We start from the raw sequence: 10,845 nt of genomic DNA on the forward strand, positions 1-10,845 counted from the left end.
TCTCTCTCTCTCTCTCTCTCTCTTTCTCTCTCTCTCTCTGTCTCTCTCTCTTTTTCTCTCTCTCTCTCCAGTTTTCTATCTCTACGTTTCTCTACATTGGACATGGACAGTTTGAAGAGGACTTGCTCAGTTTTCGCTGTGTTAAATTCAGGGCTGAGCCATTACACCTATCATTCCTCTGTCATAATGTGTTAAATGTTTTATGTTAAATAATAAAAGGTATGAAAGACAGATTAAATGATTAATTTCCGTTAGCTAATATGATAATGTCTAGATCCCCATTTTATTGTCGGTCTCGTAATTGAGATTGGTCACAGTAAAGTTCTTGTGATTTTTACCTTGAGGCAAGGAAATTTTTATTATTTTATCCAACGAATTTTCCAAAAAAATTTTATGTTTTGTGTAACTAAACAGCTATACTGTTGCACTATCGACCTTTTATAATCAACTGTAAGTTGACCACAGGGGTAGATTGTAAGTCATTTTTTATAGGTGTCAATCGTAAATTACAGGTGAGGTGAGCTATAGGATGGTACTTTTTTTTAAATTAAGCATTCTTGCATTGATGTCTTCACCCTGATGGGGGTGTGTGAGACATGTTTTCTTTGTAGGTATGTGAAACATTCTTTATTATGTGTGCATGTATGGGTGTATGAGGATCTGTTTCGCATGTGTATGTGCATGTTTTTGTGAGTGTGTGTGTGCAAGTGTGTGTGTGTGTCTGCAGGTTTGTGTGATTGTGCATATGAGTTCACATGTCTTTGTGTGGGGCTGTGCATGTGTCTGTGTGTGTATGTATGTGTGTGTGTGAATGTGTCTGAATACAATTGTGAGTATGTGCTTGTGCGTACATGTGATTGTGTTAAAATGCCTCAAGCTTGGCAGACTGGGTAATCTTGTATGGGATTGACAGTTATCAGCTCTCTTTCCCTCTCTGCCCTTATTTGACAGTGGGACCCACCTCATTAGAGTGCAGTGGAACAAGTCACAGTAGAACAAGTCACAGAAACTCTGCTACTCTCCCAACCGCAGTCTGATCGCTCAAATATGCATTTACACATGACAGTAGCTATCAGTAAGGAAGACAGTAATGCCACGGACCCGCATACATCTCACCAATGGGGAAGGCAGGCATATCGCAGACAATAAGAAATGCATGATTTCTTGTTAGTATCCAAAACAGCTGTCATTCAGCATATTTCTGCGCAGTCCTGGGGATTATCGCAGTGGGATTCTGGTTGTAATAGCAAAGCACGTGCAACACAAATGGCGGCTTTTTCCTGTTTGAGCCAAACGTGCGGGGACTCCGGGGGGGACGGGGAGCATGTCGGCTGGCTGGCCGCTCGCCGCCGAAGTGAAAGGCAGGAGCCGATATATCACGGACTTGCAGGTGCCATCAGCCTGCCACTTACACACAACAAATGACTGTACACAAAGCTAAGCTCACCAAGCCTATGCAGATAACGGAGTCGTTCATTTCCACATGTGCATGCTAAACCTGCATGATAAACACCATGCCTGCAAGCACATTCACCTGCTTTTCATCACGCTGCCAGAGTCTTTCCTTTCTCTCTCTCTCTCTCTCTCTCTCTCTCTCTCTTGCTTTCTTTCTGCCTCTCTCTCACTCTCTCCCCTATTGTAAAGCAGATTGAGGCAGATTCAGCTACCAATCTCTCTTTTCTGTCACAGACAGCCTACCATGGTCTCGTAATTAACATGAACAAGTGCCGTTATTTCTCTTATCTTGCCCTGGGATACAGCAGGATGACTTGGCCACTTGAGCTGCTATAAGGGCCTTGTTAGTTGCAAAACAGGTGTGTCCAATCATTATACAGTATGTCATCCCAAACTGTCATAGTACAATCCTTCGTTTTCAAGAGGTGATACACATAAAGGATGGAGTGAGTTCACAGGAGAGCACATTAAAGCCAGTCTTGTTTTTACTCTTCCTCATAAAGATAGACAGTGGTCTTCTGCAGTCGTAAACTCCCAAAGCTGGGTCTGACTCCGTTTGAAAGAAAAAGAGAGAGAGAGAGAGAGAGAGAGAAAGTGAGAGAAAATTGAGATATAGGGAGATAGAGAGATAGAGACAGAGGGAATAGGTATGGTGTGCTATAAAGCAGATCATTAATAGCTGGTTCTCTGGCCTCTGCTGTGTACTTTAAATCATTAGGAGTGTGTGTGTGTGTGTGTGTGTGTGTGTGTGTATGTGTGTGTGTGTGTGTGTGTGTGTGTATGTGTGTGTGTGTGTGTGTGTGTGTGTGTGTGTGTGTGTGTGTGTATGTGTGTGTGTGTGTGTGTGTGTATGTGTGTGTGTGTGTGTGTGTGTGTGTGTGTGTGTGTGTGTGTGTATGTGTGTGTGTGTGTGTGTGTATGTGTGTGTGTGTGTGTGTGTGTGTATGTGTGTGTGTGTGTGTGTGTGTGTGTGTGTGTGTGTGTGTGTGTGTGTGTGTGTGTGTGTGTGTATGTGTGTGTGTGTGTGTGTGTGTGTGTGTGTGTGTGTGTGTGTGTGTGTATGTGTGTGTGTGTGTGTGTGTGTGTGTGTGTGTGTGTGTGTGTGTGTGTGTGTATGCTGAGGCTAGGGAAGGGGGACAGTGCAGGGTCAATGCTAAGCACCTGCTGGCTGTGTTTAGCAGCCCCTCAGGAGTCATTATGGTTCCTGACTTACTACTGAAGGACAGAGTTACATCTCCACATGCCCAACCAAACTGCCTTTACTTCCTCTCTCCAAACAGTCTGTAATGTGATCGGTGCCAATAGCTCATCACCGGGCCCTAAGAGCGCTCCAGTAGGGACTTCGCCATGGCGAGTGCTTCAGAGGCGTGACGTGGGCAGAGGTGTGATGCCAGTAACTGCACCACGAGTCCGACCGTGAAGACCAAGTGCGCGTGGGAGGAAGAACGATCCAGGAGCAGGGGGCAAACATGGGGTGGAAAGGGTGATAACACAGCACAGAGGTGACACAGAGAGACCTGACACCCAGACGAAGACTTTCACCAAGAAGACACATTATCTCACACCCTCTCCTCTCTCTCCATCTGTCTCTCTCTCTCTCTCTCTTTCTCTTTCTCTCTCTCTCTCTCCCCTGATTGCTTTCTCTGTGTCTGTCTGGTTACATCACATCTCCAGGAATTCACACGGCCCTTGTCACATTCCTAAAGTGAGAAACTCACCATGGACAGAACATGACCCCCCTGCCCTTTCGGAAGCTCCACCCGAGGCTGCCCCCCCGCTGAGGCCAGACACATCACTGCCAGTGTGGGGCGCTGTTGGCTCTCCTCAGTCAGGGGCACCCCTCCATGAAATAGAAACACATGAAGATGCTTAGACAAAAGTCTGCTGTGTTCTCAGCTGACAGATTCTGCACTAATTCAGGAGTGACTGCCATGTCACACTCCTGCCTGTGGTAGCTGAGGCACTGCTCTAGGGACCGCGGCCTCGGTGGGAACGCAAGACCAGGACCGTGGCTTTGGTGTGACGGCAGGACCAGGACCGTGGCTTTGGTGTGACGGCAGGACCAGGACCGTGGCTTTGGTGTGACGGCAGGACCAGGACCGTGGCTTTGGTGTGACGGCAGGACCAGTCACCCCACTGTTCTGGTATGGAGACCTCAGAACCCAACATCACACATCTGTAGAGAGAATGGCAGAAGGGGACAGATAAAGAAATGAAGGCAGAATGAAAAAGAGAAAGGGGTAAGAGAGAGAGAGGAAGAAGGAGTGAGGAAGTGAGAAAGAGAGACAGGGGGATAAAGGGGGGAAGGGGTAGGGAGGAAAGGAAGAAAGCGTCAGGTCCTCAGAGCCTTCCTCCGTCATTTTTAAATCATGTGTACAAGCTGTTTCCAATAAACTGTTCAATTTGATAAAGAGGCCGGTATTATATTACAAAGCCCAGAAGGCTCTTGGACTTCTGCTATCATGAATACATTTTGCTCTGATAATAATGTTGCGACTTCAGTTGTCTGCTAACGGAGAGACCGCACTCGCTGGAAATCATGTCAGTGGTTGACACCTGTATAAATGGACAGATGATGAGATTATAATATATTTATGCTTGGTGTATTGGAGCTGAAGGATAGGTGGAAGTGAGAAGGGGAAGGGCTCTCTCCACGAGGTGTGTGAAAATAAAGGGGAGGGGCTCTCTCCACAAAGGGGAGGGGCTCTCTCCACGAGGTGTGTGAAAATAAAGGGGAGGGGCTCTCTCCACAAAGGGGAGGGGCTCTCTCCACGAGGTGTGTGAAAATAAAGGGGAGGGGCTCTCTCCACAAAGGGGAGGGGCTCTCTCCTCGAGGTGTGTGAAAATAAAGGGGAGGTGCTCTCTCCACAAAGGGGAGGGGCTCTCTCCACGAGGTGTGTGAAAATAAAGGGGAGGGGTTCTCTCCACAAAGGGGAGGGGCTCTCTCCACGAGGTGTGTGAAAATAAAGGGGAGGGGCTCTCTCCACAAAGGGGAGGGGCTCTCTCCACGAGGTGTGTGAAGAGAAAGGGGAAGAGCTGTCTCCACGAGGTGTGTGAAGAGAAAGGGGAGGGGCTCTCTCCATGAGGTGTGTGAAGATAAAGGGGAGGGGCTCTCTCCATGAGGTGTGTGAAGAGAAAGGGGAGGGGCTCTCTCAGTGAAGTGTGTGAAGATAAAGGGGAGGAGCTGTCTCCACGAGGTGTGTGAAGAGAAAGGGGAGGGGATTTCTCCACGAGGTGTGTGAAGAGAAAGGGGAGGGGCTTTCTCCACGAGGTGTGTGAAGAGAAAGGGGAAGAGCTGTCTCCACGAGGTGTGTGAAGAGAAAGGGGAGGGGCTCTCTCCATGAGGTGTGTGAAGAGAAAGGGGAGGGGCTTTCTCCACGAGGTGTGTGAAGAGAAAGGGGAGGGGCTCTCTCAGTGAGGTGTGTGAAGATAAAGGGGAGGAGCTGTCTCCACGAGGTGTGTGAAGAGAAAGGGGAGGGGATTTCTCCACGAGGTGTGTGAAGAGAAAGGGGAGGGGCTTTCTCCACGAGGTGTGTGAAGAGAAAGGGGAGGAGCTGTCTCCACGAGGTGTGTGAAGAGAAAGGGGAGGGGCTTTCTCCACGAGGTGTGTGAAGACGAACATCTCTCCGAGTGCTCCTCTGTTTTGCTCCCTCCACTGACCTGCAACCTGCAGCTCACCGAACGTCACTCAAACGTGATGGATCCTGATAAGATGAGGTAGGAACAAAGAACCGATGGAAGCATTTATGGGTGTTTTCTCTCATTCTCTTTGTATCTCTGTGTTTGTGTGTGTGTGTGTGTGTGTGTGTGTGTGTGTGTGTGTGTGTGTATGTGTGTGTGTGTTTGTGTGTGTGTTCACATGCAAATGTGTGTTCAGTTAGTACTCTGTCCCTCTTTTGCTTGGGAAACTTTAGAAATGGCATAAAATGTCAAAAATTAAATAATGCAATAAAGAATAAAACAGCAGTATAAGTAGCAGTATAACAAGAGAACATAAAACATGAATCAGTTAAACAGATGCTATAAATATAACAATAAATAAACAGAATAAGGAATCTCAACTCTGACTTCTCTGAAGAATTGACTGTCAAAACCCATACAGCGTAATCGACGTATCCTCTGTGGAGCCCCAGTCTATCACGAGAGATTCTGATTACAGCAAACAATAGAAATGCTTCCTTTTTAAAATTAAAACTCCTGTGTTGGAGTGAACGAATGCGCTGGTGTGTGGGGTTTGGCTCTGCTGACCGGCGGGGCGTGTGGTGAGGTGCTTTCCTCTGCTGCCGTGATATATGCCCGGTGATTTGAGGGCTTCAGTGCGGTACGGATTTGAATGCATGACAGAGAGGAATGACTCAGCCTCGGGGGAAATCTCCAGCACAGGGTGCAGGGAACCTGTCCGAATAACAGATCACACCTCAACCTGGTCACTTACACACACGAGAACGCCCTAGTGCGCACGCACACACTCACACGCGCACACGTGCTCAGCCACCCGCATGCTAACGCATGTAAACAGTGTACGCTCACACACACTACGCTACGGGTAGTGAAATACTGGAGGCAGAGTGAAATCCGAGGTGAGAGTCACGCCGGCAGGTGTGGAGTGTAAGGAAGCATATTTAACACACTACCCGCACTCACGCGAGACTGACATAGTGTTGTGCAAACAGGGTCATTTTTCATGTCTGCACGATGTGGACACATTTCATGGCACGGATGGCCATGACTCTATCGGCATATTTGTATTTGTAATATCTCTTAGTCAGGATCACATAAAGCCTGATATCTCTCTTATCTCTCGGGAGGATGAGCTGCGGTTATCGTAGCTCCTACTCAGTGGAGATCCAGAAGTTATCCGCTGTTTCTTTGACAGTTAAATGTCAACTTTCTCAGCAATCAGGTATAGCAGCGTGTGCCCAACACAACTGTAGGTTAGCATCAATGTCACCTCCGTGCAACGAACACGGCTGCACGTGGGAGAAAACCAGTTTGAACCCCCACATGACCCCTGCAGGTGCCACGATTGGCCACGCTTCAGGACCTGATGCGGATAACGCGGTAGAGGGGTTTTCTGTGTGCCTCTGTGATCCCCGACCCCACGAGGAGGATGAAGCACGCCTTACCTGGCATGGAAGGCAACCTCACATTCTTTCTGAGGGCACTCGGGACCCAGGGCCCAATCACTTACATATCTCCCACAGAAACCCGTCTCAGCCAACCGTTCTACTGAAGGTTCGGATGTTCTCTGTGAAGACCTTGTCATTATAAGCAGTCCAGCTTTCTCAGCCAAATGCACAAATGCACCCTCCTTCATGACAAAGTATAATAAATCATGTAATCAAACCAGCAAGACCAGATGGATTATGCATGTGTTTTATCAGTAAATATGTTCCATTTGAAACATACCTGCATGTAAAAAGAGGAACTGGCAGGTCCTGAATACCACAGGGACCTGTTTTACACACACATCACTTCTCAGACACATGCTTGACTCATAAATTCACACCTATCCTTAGTTAGGTTACATGTCTCACACAGGGGATTTCCCTCACAAATGAGTGAAACACTCTGGAAATAAGGGGACTCAGAATTACAGGAGCAATACTTGATTGTGTTCCAATACCTTGATGTTATAGCCTGTGTTATAGAAGTTTAATCGAGTGGTTCAAGTGGTTGTATTGTGGCATGATTACAGCTGCCATTTTAACAAAGGGTGAAAGGGTTGGACATCTGGATGCTTTCACTGAAAATGCAAAATGCTTAAAAGGTCCAACATTTACTGGACTTATCCCAGTCAAATAAGAAGTTAATAAACACAATTAAGCACACACACACACACACACACACACACACACACACACACACACACACACACACACACACACACACACACACACACACACACACACACACACACACACACACACAAAGCCACCAGGACTCCTGCAGCTCCAAACGGAAGCAGTCTCTGTGGCATGTTCTCATGCGACTGGACACAAACAAACCCACTTCCTCCTGTATATAAGCTGGAAAACGTTCAGTCCGGATGTCTCCTATTAGGCCAGTATAAGAGCTGTTTGGATTATTAATGGTACAAATATTCAGAAGAGAGCAGTGCACAGACCCGTTTGGGACATGTCTTGTTTGTCTGTGTACGTGTGTGTACGTGTGTGTGTGTGTGTGTGTTGGGTATGTGCATGCTTGTTGCTTTACACATGTGTAAGTGTGGCTGTGAGTGTAACACAGGGATCCTCTGCATTGTTAATTGGAGGCCTCCCCTCTTCCACAGTCCTGACCTAAGTCCCATCCCCCAAGGTGGAGGGAATTACCGTGTCTGCTCCTATATTTAGCCCATTTAAGGTTGTGGTCTGAAAGCTAAAGTCAAAAGATGCCATTCTTTATTAATGTCTAAGGCTATGAAATGGGTCGAGCTTCCTGCATTCGCCCTGGAGGAATTCACCTTTTCAAATATAACAAATGCCTCAATTAAAGTCGCTTTCAAACACCATACTTATTTTTCTATAACAATCGCTCTCTTTCTCTCTCTCTGTTTCTCTTTCTCTCTCGTTTTCTCTCTGCAGTTTAGAGAAACGGCACGGGAGAGAATGAAGGGGGAAAGAGAGGAGGTGGTGGTCTGTGTGAGAAACGCCAGACCTGAGAGAGCTGGAGAACAGGAAGAAGAGATAAAGGGATCTGACACGTGGGTGAGCGGGGAGCGTCGGCACCACCAGATGGCAGGGTAAGTGCACTAATCAGGACTAGCAGACCGTCCACAGAGATCCTGGGGATCCCACACTCGCTCTGAGCAGCGGTCCTCCTGACGGACTGAACGGGGAGGCGCGTGAGTATGCATGGTGTTTGTGCGCGGTGTAGAGAGGCCTCTCCTCTTCCCATACAACTCAGCTCCGATATGTATGCCTCAGCGACTGTGGTGAAAGCACTGATCCCAGCAGTTTTGGAAATCAATGATTTAACACATAATCATTGGTTTTGCTTTCTGTGAGGGGTCTTCAGATAAATGCAGTAAAGACACTCGGGTTGCAAGTCAACCATCCTGCATGCAGTTTTTCTAGTTGGATTTGGGTCAATGAAACACAGATGTGTTATGATTGTAAAATGTGGCATGTGCCTTAGTCCCTGCAGTCAGTGCTGTCAGTGGCTTTTGCTGAGGTCATCACTTTGGGACGGGAGTATGGCAGTATCCCCTCTGGGGGGTGACACCATGTTTGGTGTCTTTGAGGTGCCCCATTCACTCGTGCAATCTCCCCACTGATAAATCCACCTCAGAGCAAAAAAGCAAATCGAATGACTGGCTCCTCAATGCCGTTTCAATTTGAGTGGCGATGCGAATTAGGCATGGTCTTCACACACCCCCTGTTTGCAGGAGAATGGAGCCCAACAAAATGCCACTTAAGAAGATCAACGCACACCGAACGGCTAAACGCAGAAACCTGGCTGACTCACCCAGGCACAGGAAAATGGCCAGCATCTGAAGTTCATAGTGCAAGCCTTTCCCCCACGCTGCCTCAGCTTACCTCTGCCGGTCTTAGCTGTTTCCAATTAGCCTTAAGGGAGGAAAGACGGTTTGAAGGAAAACACAAACTTTTTCCATTCTCTAACTCTTTAGTGGTTGACAATCGCATAAACATATAGGGCCAGACACACGTGTGACTATATAAGTCACGTAACATGCTCGTTCTGGACGCTACATGCTTGACAGTCGTGTTTTTGTGAGTATACTCCACACCTCTGAAGTCTACCATACAGTATTCAGCAGTATGTCCTGCACTCATTGAGACCTTCTAGCACTCACAGTCATCTGCATGAGTTAATAATACTGAATGAGGACTCAGCACATCCTAGAGAAAACAAATATTTAAACATAGCCAAGTTTTTATATGTAAAACGGCTGTCAGATTAAACAAAGAAAAATCTTCATGTCATGATCTTCAGGAAGTCACTCCTAGCAAATTCTAAAAGCTGTTTTGAGAGCTGGCAAGTCTCCCTTTAAGCTACAACCCTCCCCAGCCCTGGTCATTACTTTCACAAATATATTTCTGAAGTCTGAAGTAATAAGAGAGGCTTTCTTTATATGGAGTGATGTAACACAAGTCTACCACTCAGTAAGCTCATGACTCGTGTATTTGTCTCTGATTTCTCTAAATAGCGGCTGATAGTGTCAGATGGTGATTACCAGAATGGGATGTAATGGTGTATATATGATTATTTGTTGTGTGGTCCCACTTAGAATGACTGATGTTTGTTGAAATGTACAGAAATTGGATGTTGTGATCCCCTGTGAGAGCCCTTGCATCCACCCAGCAAAAGAAAATAAATCTTTTTGACTGCAATAAAAATGCATTAGGTTTCTACTATGTATTATGTGTCGGCTACATGTTTGATTGCATTCGCAGCCCTCTGTGATATGGTCCTTGTAAAATGTGGACAGATGTAACTTTGTTAGGCCGCTGTTGCTGTGTGTATTTAGGGTGTTATGCCTTGTATCTCAGTTGGGACTGAGAAGGTCAAAAGGTTTCAAAATCCTGGAACAGTTGAAGAGTACAGAGTGATTCTATTTACAGAGACATCAATGGAAAATTATTATTTTTGTTAACTTGCAAATGTTTTATAATGTAATACAACTTTTACCTGCTATTTTGTTTTTAAATATCATTTAACATTTTACAATATATATTTTGTATTTAGACATGCTTATATATAATTATATTTATAAGGTAATAAAAATGAATATTTATGGTACCATTTATGGTATCATTATGTTATCATTTATGGTATAGTCTTATTATGATTATTATTTTTTAATAATGCTCGCCTGTTCATAAATTTGAAAATTAACAGATCTAAAGTCTATTAAAACAGAACAAAACATTCATATTATTTAATAGGCCTAATGGTCACCAGAACCACCAAACCCTAGTCTAATAAATTAGTAAGGTAAATTAGTAAAGTAAATAGTGGATCAATTATTTACAATATAAAGAATTACTGAAGAATGATCTTAATACATGAATCGATTCAACACGAGTGCTATTGTCATATCTTACCATTTTTTGTAGTGGACGGATCATAAAACGGATCGGATGGATCATGCATAGAAAATAATTTTTGTTATTGGTTATGTGATATCCAAGCATTCCGAACATTCCACACATTCCACACATTCCACACATTCACCACATTTCAAACATGTTATGATCCTTACACTGTAAACACTGCAAAAAGCTGAAGTTATGCTATTATTCCACACTATTACTCCTGTCAGAGACCACACTATTACACTTGTCAGACACTTCTGAATCTCTCTACTCTCACACACACATCAAAATAATCAAAATACCACTGTCATTTAATTTAGACTGTCAACAT

General features: G+C 45.4%; 1 long non-coding RNA gene across 1 annotated transcript; it reads left to right on the plus strand.

Annotated features, from left to right (window-relative positions):
- Positions 1 to 5,042: 5,042 nt before the first annotated feature.
- Positions 5,043 to 10,095, plus strand: LOC143519324 (uncharacterized). Its single transcript, XR_013132412.1, has 3 exons — positions 5,043 to 5,172; positions 8,040 to 8,197; positions 8,843 to 10,095. It is a non-coding gene; the product is annotated as an uncharacterized LOC143519324 (long non-coding RNA).
- Positions 10,096 to 10,845: the final 750 nt, after the last annotated feature.

Source organism: Brachyhypopomus gauderio, chromosome 7, assembly GCF_052324685.1.
Source record: "Brachyhypopomus gauderio isolate BG-103 chromosome 7, BGAUD_0.2, whole genome shotgun sequence".
Taxonomy (NCBI): domain Eukaryota; kingdom Metazoa; phylum Chordata; class Actinopteri; order Gymnotiformes; family Hypopomidae; genus Brachyhypopomus; species Brachyhypopomus gauderio.